Genomic DNA, 8,779 nt, shown 5'->3' with positions numbered 1-8,779 from the left:
ATTGGCTCGGGCTGGGCCTGTCCCCTGATGACACGCTCCCATTGACTCCCAGGCCATAGAGGTTGGGCCATCTCTCCCTTCCCTGGCTTGGATCTGAGTCAGTGCAATAAAGCCTACCGTTCCCCTCAGTCTTTGCCCTTGTGATTATTGGGGCAACTGGTAGTGCCCACCAGTCCTACCCTGTTCCTGAAGCCCAGGCCACATCCTAGTAGATCTTCTCTACACTCTTTCAATCTTATTGATAGCCTTCCTGTCCTTTGGTGACCAAAACTGCACACAATGCTCCAAGTTGGGCCTCACTCGTGGTGTCTGATACAACTTTATCATAACACCCCAACTCCTCTATCTCTCCCCATAGTTCCTGCCTGGTCCCTGTTCTATTTGCAGCATTGGAATGCATTATTGGAAGAAGTTCAATTGGTTTGCTTCACGGAGCAGCTCATGTGCCTGTCTCCACCCAATGAAGAGTCCATTGCGTGAAATACAATGCACTCCCCCCCCTTTTCAGGAATGCCCCCCACCTCCGGAACCAGTCCAGCCCAGGGGTGTCTGCACAAAAGACCAGCATCTCACACTCCCTCGGTCAGAAAGCCTCCCCAAGTCTCGCACAGGGAACGAGGCAGATTCACGGACCCCCCCCCCCCCCTCCTCCTCCTCCGTTTGGATCTCCTGGTTGCCACGAGAGAACCTGAGCGAGTCTCAGCCCCCCTCTTCAACTCAATCCGCGACTTGCCCAGCTGCCCACCCCCAGAAGCCGCTGGTGTCAACTTCAGGGGGAGCTGGGGGAACGGTGTGGCTCCCTGCAAATGGGGCAGTCAACGCGGGCGACGATGTGGAGGACGGGAGGGCTGAATCCCCTGCCCAGGAGGTTCTCCTCTATCTAAATGCCTGTCCGGCTCATTCGCTGCTCGGCTCCGAGGGGTCGGCGGGGAATTTCGCGCCCGCACCCTGATCCGAAAGATTAATTGTTGCCATTCTATAGAGAGAGAGAGAGATTGTTAATGTAAATCAAGGAGTCTGGAGATCCCCGCTGGCATCTACAGCGAATTACAAGGTAAATGACGCCTGTTTTACTCGTTCAAGGATAAATTTGACTTTCTAAAATAATGTCATTATTGTTTCAAACTGGGTTTGCAACTATGTTCGCATCTTAATGAGAATGTAACTTTTAAAGTGGTTGATGGGTGGCCAATTAGTGAGATCAGATTTCACTGTTCTAAAAGTTTGCAGTGCACGTTGCCCCCTCGATTCAGTGGGAATGGAGAGTTAGCAAACTTTTCCCCCCACCCCACAAAGTCAATCCTTGGAAACCCAGGTGAAATCCCCATCGGGGGGGGGGGCTTGGCAGAGTGTTTCTATCGACTCTTACACACTGTCTCCCGGGGGAGGGGGAGACAAAAGTGTCCCAAGCAGGAGTCATCTGCATTTGGACAGCAGCGGCGCGCAGATCTCCTCCGGCAGGCTGGGGTCCCCGTCTCCGCACCCTCTGCCCGCGAGTGGGAGGGAGGGCCGCACGTTGCGCGAACCGGCTTCCCTCTGGTTTGAATGTTCCCGGCTCATAGTAGGATGTTGGCGGAGGAAATTCCCCTGGACCACATCAGCAATCCCCCTGGGGGTGGGAGGGGAGGAGAGAGGGGGTGGGAGGGGAGGAGAGAGGGGGTGGGAGGGGAGGAGGGGAGGGGAGGAGAGAGGGGGTGGGAGGGGAGGAGGGGAGGGGAGGAGAGAGGGGGTGGGAGGGGAGGAGGGGAGGGGAGGAGAGAGGGGGTGGGAGGGGAGGAGAGAGGGGGTGGGAGGGGAGGAGAGAGGGGGTGGGAGGGGAGGAGGGGAGGGGAGGAGAGAGGGGGTGGGAGGAGGGGAGGGGAGGGGAGGAGAGAGGGGGTGGGAGGGGAGGAGGGGAGGGGAGGAGAGAGGGGGTGGGAGGGGAGGAGGGGAGGGGAGGAGAGAGGAGGTGGGAGGAGAGAGGGGGTGGGAGGAGAGAGGGGGTGGGAGGAGAGAGGGGGGGAGGGAAGGAGAGAGGGGGGGAGGGGAGGAGAGAGGGGGGAGGGGAGGAGAGAGGGGGTGGGAGGAGAGAGGGGGTGGGAGGGGAGAGGGGGTGGGAGGGGAGAGGGGGTGGGAGGGGAGAGGGGGTGGGAGGGGAGAGGGGGTGGGAGGAGAGAGGGGGTGGGAGGAGAGAGGGGGTGGGAGGGGAGGAGAGAGGGTGGGAGGGAAGGAGAGAGAGGGTGGGAGAAGATAGGGGAGGGGGTGATCCTGAACTGCCCTCTGCAACTGGGTTTCAAGAAGCCTGTGGGGATATGTAATTACATCACTAGGTCACCAGGGGTCATCCCAGTGACCTTGTCCATAAAGGAGTCCAGAGCTACAGTCTGGCCTTCCAGGTTCGTCTTGCAGAGAGACAAGACCCTCTTAGTGTACATATTAGTTTATTAAAGCTGTCTTATACTGCTGGTGTGGTTATGGTCAGTACAATTTAATATCACCACAAAGCCGACCCCCCCCCACCTCAGTTCAGAGCCGTCGTCATTGCAAATGCCCGCGGTCGGGCAGGCTGCACCGAGATTGATGTGCGGTCGCCGGGGGCTGGCGTGTGCCCGCTGATTCTGATCCGCGGGGAAGGTAGAGGTGAAAAACGCAGTACTGCTGCCCTCTACTTCGTCTTCCCCAGTTCACTGGCTGACAAATATCGCAGGCCAGTGCGAGCAAATGTGCTGCAGTATGCAGGGAATAGGCACACAGACATTGATGACAAAGCCAGGATGCATGTGAGTGCACATACAAATGATAAACAGGTGCTTAAATACGCATGCCGTGCATTGACAAATGGGCACATAAATGCACAACTAGTCATTAAATACATACACACACACACACACACACACCATAGTTATCCATACAAATTGTTCATCCAGGTCTGCAGGTGAACCTAAGGGTACCTGCAGCATAGATCATTCATTTTTGTTTGCTTCAGATCTGACAAGCAAATGTTCCCAGATAAATAATGGTGAAGGTTCCATTATTGTCATGTAATACTACATTTAGTATGTAACATACATGACGGCAGTGCCCCTCACAGAAACCTACAGCACCTGATGTTCCTCGGTGGTCTCCCTTCCAAGTACTGGGCCTGCTTAGCTTGAGATCAGACAATCTCAGGTGTACTCAAACTATAAGGTACTGCAGGTGACCCACGTAGGTGTCCAGCATAGGCTCCATTGCTCAGAGTAAACTATGGCCTCATTGCTCACTATGTACCTGTGTGTTCAGCAATGCATTTTATTGATGTATACTTGAACAATACACTAAAAATATTTTGTACATAATCACTGAGCAGGAATTGCATTAAAATCTACTCTCCGCACAAATAGTCTGAAATTCTTTCGACTTAAACTAAGGTGTTGATCCATTGGTTTCAAATCCCTCCCTTAATGCAATAAAGTGAGAGATTGTTAAGCGGTGATTATTTTTTATTTTAAAATCCTGCAGATTAAACCTGGTCAGTCTAAGGGGAAATTCATCTTGAGGCAGAAGGAGATGGAAAATGAACAACTTGTTTGACTCAATCTAGTTGAAGTTCAGGTGGATCGGAGGCACTTGTAACAGAATATGTAAAGATATAGATAATCGCAACAGTTTATCCCACTTTACTATGTTGATCTTACTGATATTGATCTCCGCTTGTAGCAAAAAAAACAGTGAAAATCTATCCAAAGGATTAAAATGAAATGCAGTTTTCTATTTCAGATTATTAGCGAATTGTTTTGCTTTAAATGCGTTCTATGGCTCAAGATTCTTCTGTTAATTGTCATTTAATAAAACAGATAATGTAATCTAGTCTACCGTAAAGCAGACAAATATTCACTAACATCAGAAATTGCCCGGTGCCCCTTACAGTCAGAGAAAAAAGAACCAAAATCGAGTCCCCTCAGAGACACTGAGTCATGAGGCACTTTCAGGTGGCCAAAATACCCCGATGTAAAGCCACATATTCTACCCCTATGCAGCTGTCGGGAGGCCACCTGAAAATGGAGAACCTGGCCAGAAGGAGCACTGAGCTAACCCCTTCCTGTAGGTATAATCTCCAGCTCCGAGAATCCCCCGTTGCCCCTGAAAACAGCAGTGGGATGACAGCCACAGTCCACAGGAGCCAGCATTTGCTCGGATGAGGCTTTCCTTCAGCCAGCACGTTCAGGTAGCAGAAAGGTGTCTTCTCTGCGGCCACCTGAACGTCCCAGCTGCACTCCTCCTGCCGGCACATTATCTGCATCCGAGCACCTGAAAGTGGCTAATGGATTCACCTCCAGTGCTCCCACAGCCTCCGCAGCCACACAGACTTTAATCTGAACCATTGGCAACCCGGGTTCCAGATCCAAACCCCTCTGACATGATCATGAAGCCTTCAGTGCCCTTGGCACACCCTCTTGCATCTCGGATCTGATACGTGGTACCACTTCAGACAGTCTCCAGCAGTCCGCAGCCTGGTTGCGTGAACCTTGACTGCAATCACCAGACGCCTGCCGCCTGAGTGTTCTTCAGCCTCAGAGCCCCTCGCTGATCCGCCGCTGTGGTCACCGTCCGATGGGTCATCTCCTCCTCCACAAACGGTGGATGGACTCCCCATTTTCTGGTGCCCTGCTCGAGTCTTCTGCATTCCTGGAGTCTGTAAATGCTCCCCACCACGAGGCCATTGCCAAAGATAGGCATCCTGGGCCCAGACCCCGCAGTTGCAGGATTTTTAAAATAAACCACAGTCGATTCATTTCTTTGGCTTTGGCTTCGCGGACGAAGATTTATGGAAAGCTTGTACGGAGTTGATGGCAGCCAGTCTGGGCAGTTGGACCTGCAGAGGAGTGCTGTGTCTCTGGTCCCCACTGGTCCACATCAATGGCAGTGCTGCCATGACAGTGGCTCCGGCAGTGCCACCTTTTTTTTTGAGCCAGAATCTCGCCATGTTAACTTTCATGCAGCGCTTAAAAAGTTATGTTACTGTTTTAAATTGCAAAAGGGGATGAAACTTGGAGGTTGGAACGGAAGATTACTGGCAACATTTTTCCTGCCATAACAGAAGAAGAACTCAGATGTACAACTTTGAAGTGTTTGACCATATTCATAATAAATGTGGATATGGGTTTTCAATGGAAAGTAAAGACATTTATTGATACTGACAAGGAACCAGGCCCCAAATGCAGAAAGCGTGTGCTTTTGTGAGGGCGTGAGAGTTCACGTCAGTGCAAAATTTCACTTTGATTTCAAACATGGACATTCCTTATCCCCTCCAAAGTTAACAATTAAAAAAAGATTTATCACAGATTCTTGTTTAATTGTTTCCATTTGGTTGATTTTTTTTAAAAAACTTTGTGAATTATTCCTTTCATCAATTGAACACTTTCTTCCTGTTCTTTCACAGGGGATATGGGCTGGAACTTGTGAGTGCCAGTGAGTCAAATGTTCCAGTAGAGGCAGATTGTGGACAGGGTGATTAAAGGACTTTGTACTAATAACTGCTTCTAATTCACCTACTCTCTCAATTTCAACAACTTGTCTGAGCCACAGCCTGATTCGAGATGTTATATTCAACAGGACGAGAAAATAAAACCACTGTGTTAAATATTGACTCACAAACCCACTGCTTCTTTAACCCTGAGTGATCTCTATTTTTGAAAGTTTGAATTAGTTGGCAGCTCAATGCTCAGTTCTATACCTCAAGGGCATTAACATTAGGGGTCAGATTCAGAATTTATTGCCATGAACACGTGTCACAAAATCTGTTGTTTTGCATACAGGTGCAGAAATTGCAATAAATTTATGAAAATAAAATAAATTAGTGGAAATATAAGAGTCTCAACATCCCCCCCCCCACCCACAAGATGGTGGTGGCTATGATCGGTAGCAGCCATGAGGGTTTGCTGACTCCAGGGAACGAGGGGACTGGTGCAAACCACCAGAAAATGGGGAAACCATACCCCGTTTGAGAAAGAATCTATGGGACAGTGACCTTGACAGCGGACCACTAAGGGGCTCTGAGGCTGAAGAATACACAGTAGGCAGGGTGTTGGTGACTCAAGGCAAAGTAGCTAAATAGGATGCAGGCTGTAGTCAAAGGACTCACACTAGGCTGCAGACTGGTGGTGCCTGGCTTGAGACCAGCTGAAATAGATACCAGGTATCAGAACAGGGATGTGGGATGGCGCTGGAAGCTTGCGGATCATGTCAAAGGTGTGCGTTTGGTGCTAGGGTTGCTGTTGGTTTGAACTGAAGGCTGTGTGGCTGTGGAGACTGCGGGAGCGTTAGAGCAAATCCATGGACACTCAATGACGCTGGGGGGATTCTCTTTTGCTTCTCTTTCTCTGACTGTAAGGGGTATCGGGTAATTTCTGGTGATAACAAATTTTGTGGACAAAATGAAAATTTGTCTGTCGTTTTCCATTTTATTACATGACAGTTGAGCTTGCAGCGAACCAGCAGGCAAAATCTTCGCTAGGATTCTCCTAAATAGAATAATACCTAGTGTCGCCGAGAATATTCTCCCAGAATCACAGTGCGGCTTAAGCCTTCGACACCGTGAGCAGGAAAGGGCTTTGGCAAATACTAGAGCGCTTCGGATGCCCCCCAAAGTTCCTCAACATGGTTATCCAACTGCACGAAAACCAACAAGGTCGGGTCAGATACAGCAATGAGCTCTCTGAACCCTTCTCCATTAACAATGGCGTGAAGCAAGGCTGTGTTCTCGCACCAACCCTCTTTTCAATCTTCTTCAGCATGATGCTGAACCAAGCCATGAAAGACCTCAACAATGAAGACGCTGTTTACATCCGGTACTGCACGGATGGCAGTCTCTTCAATCTGAGGCGCCTGCAAGCTCATACCAAGACACAAGAGCAACTTGTCCGTGAACTACTCTTTGCAGACGATGCCGCTTTAGTTGCCCATTCAGAGCCAGCTCTTCAGCGCTTGACGTCCTGTTTTGCAGAAACTGCCAAAATGTTTGGCCTGGAAGTCAGCCTGAAGAAAACTGAGGTCCTCCATCAGCCAGCTCCCCACCATGACTACCAGCCCCCCCACATCTCCATCGGGCACACAAAACTCAAAACGGTCAACCAGTTTACCTATCTCGGCTGCACCATTTCATCAGATGCAAGGATCGACAACGAGATAGACAACAGACTCGCTAAGGCAAATAGTGCCTTTGGAAGACTACTCAAAAGAGTCTGGAAAAACAACCAACTGAAAAACCTCACAAAGATAAGCGTATACAGAGCCGTTGTCATACCCACACTCCTGTTCGGCTCCCAATCATGGGTCCTCTACCGGCATCACCCACGGCTCCTAGAACGCTTCCACCAGCGTTGTCTCCGCTCCATCCTCAACATTTATTGGAGCGCTTTCTTCCCTAACGTCGAAGTACTTGAGATGGCAGAGGTCGACAGCATCGAGTCCACGCTGCTGAAGATCCAGCTGCGCTGGGTGGGTCACGTCTCCAGGATGGAGGACCATCGCCTTCCCAAGATCGTGTTATATGGCGAGCTCTCCACTGGCCACCATGACAGAGGTGCACCAAAGAAAAGGTACAAGGACTGCCTAAAGAAAGCTCTTGGTGCCTGCCACATTGACCACCACGAGTGGGCTGATATCGCCTCAAACCGTGCATCTTGGCGCCTCACAGTTCGGCGGGCAGCAACCTCCTTTGAAGAAGACCGCAGAGCCCACCTCACTGACAAAAGGCAAAGGAGGAAAAACCCAACACCCAACCCCAACCAACCAATTTTCCTCTGCAACCGCTGCAACCGTGTCTGCCTGTCCTGCTTCGGACTTGTCAGCCATAAACGAGCCTGCAGCTGACGTGGACATTTACCCCCTCCATAAATCTTCATCTGCGAAGCCAAGCCAAAGAAAAAGAACATGACAGTAAAATAATCTTCAACTCCTGGATTTTCAGAATCCTTAGTAAAACAGCAAATTAAGTAATGAATAGATCCACATCTAAAATGAGCTACAGTCCGATATAACCTTGCTTTAGATTGATCATGAATCCTTAAATGGGAAGTGACATTGGGCATTATAACCATATAACAATTACAGTACGAAACAGGCCATCTCGGCCCCTCTAGTCCCACCTACCTGCTTGCTGTCCATTACCCTCCAATCCCCTCACATCCATGCACTCATCCAACCTTCTCTTAAATGACAAAATGGACCCTGCTGCAACCACCTCTTCTGGAAGATCATTCCTCTCAGCCACCACTCTCTGAAGAAGCTTCCTCTTATGTTATCTCTAAAGTTTTGCCGCCTAACCCCTCATTCCAATCTCACCTACTCTCAAAGGGAAGAGCCTATTCACTTCTACTCTATCTATCCCCCTCATAATTTTAAATTCCTCTATCAAATCCCCTTCAACCTTCTATGCTCCAATGTTCAGTCTAATCAATTTTTCTTTGTATTCTAGATACTGCAATCCAGACAACATTTTAGTAAATCTTCTCTACACCCTCTCTACATTATTGATATCCTTCCTATAATTTGGAGACCAGAACTGCACACAATACTCCAAATTTGGCCTCACCAATGCCTTGAACAGTCTCAACATCACCTCCCAGCTCCTATATTCTATGTTTTGATTTGTAAAGACCAGCAGACCAAAAGCCTTCTTTACCATTCTATCTACATGAGAATCCACTTTCAAAGAATAATGAACCATTATTCCAAGATCTCTCTGTTCCTCTGCCTTCCTCATTGCCCTCCCCTTCACTGCATTTGTCTTGTTTTGATCATTCTTCCCAAATTGAAG

General features: G+C 49.3%; 1 protein-coding gene across 1 annotated transcript in view; it reads left to right on the top strand.

Annotated features, from left to right (window-relative positions):
• The first annotated feature begins 680 nt into the window (after positions 1-680).
• Positions 681-8,779, top strand: part of mxra5a (matrix-remodelling associated 5a) — a 56,888-nt gene continuing 48,789 nt past the window's right edge. Inside the window, exon 1 of the mRNA XM_069892054.1 lies at positions 681-1,054. The gene's annotated coding sequence lies outside the window, so the exon portion shown is untranslated. The remainder of the gene's footprint in view (positions 1,055-8,779) is intronic.

This window comes from Narcine bancroftii, chromosome 7 (genome assembly GCF_036971445.1).
Source record: "Narcine bancroftii isolate sNarBan1 chromosome 7, sNarBan1.hap1, whole genome shotgun sequence".
Classification (NCBI taxonomy): domain Eukaryota; kingdom Metazoa; phylum Chordata; class Chondrichthyes; order Torpediniformes; family Narcinidae; genus Narcine; species Narcine bancroftii.
The sequence above is the reverse complement of the archived record's forward strand: the minus strand, read 5'-3'. Positions and strand labels throughout refer to the sequence as shown.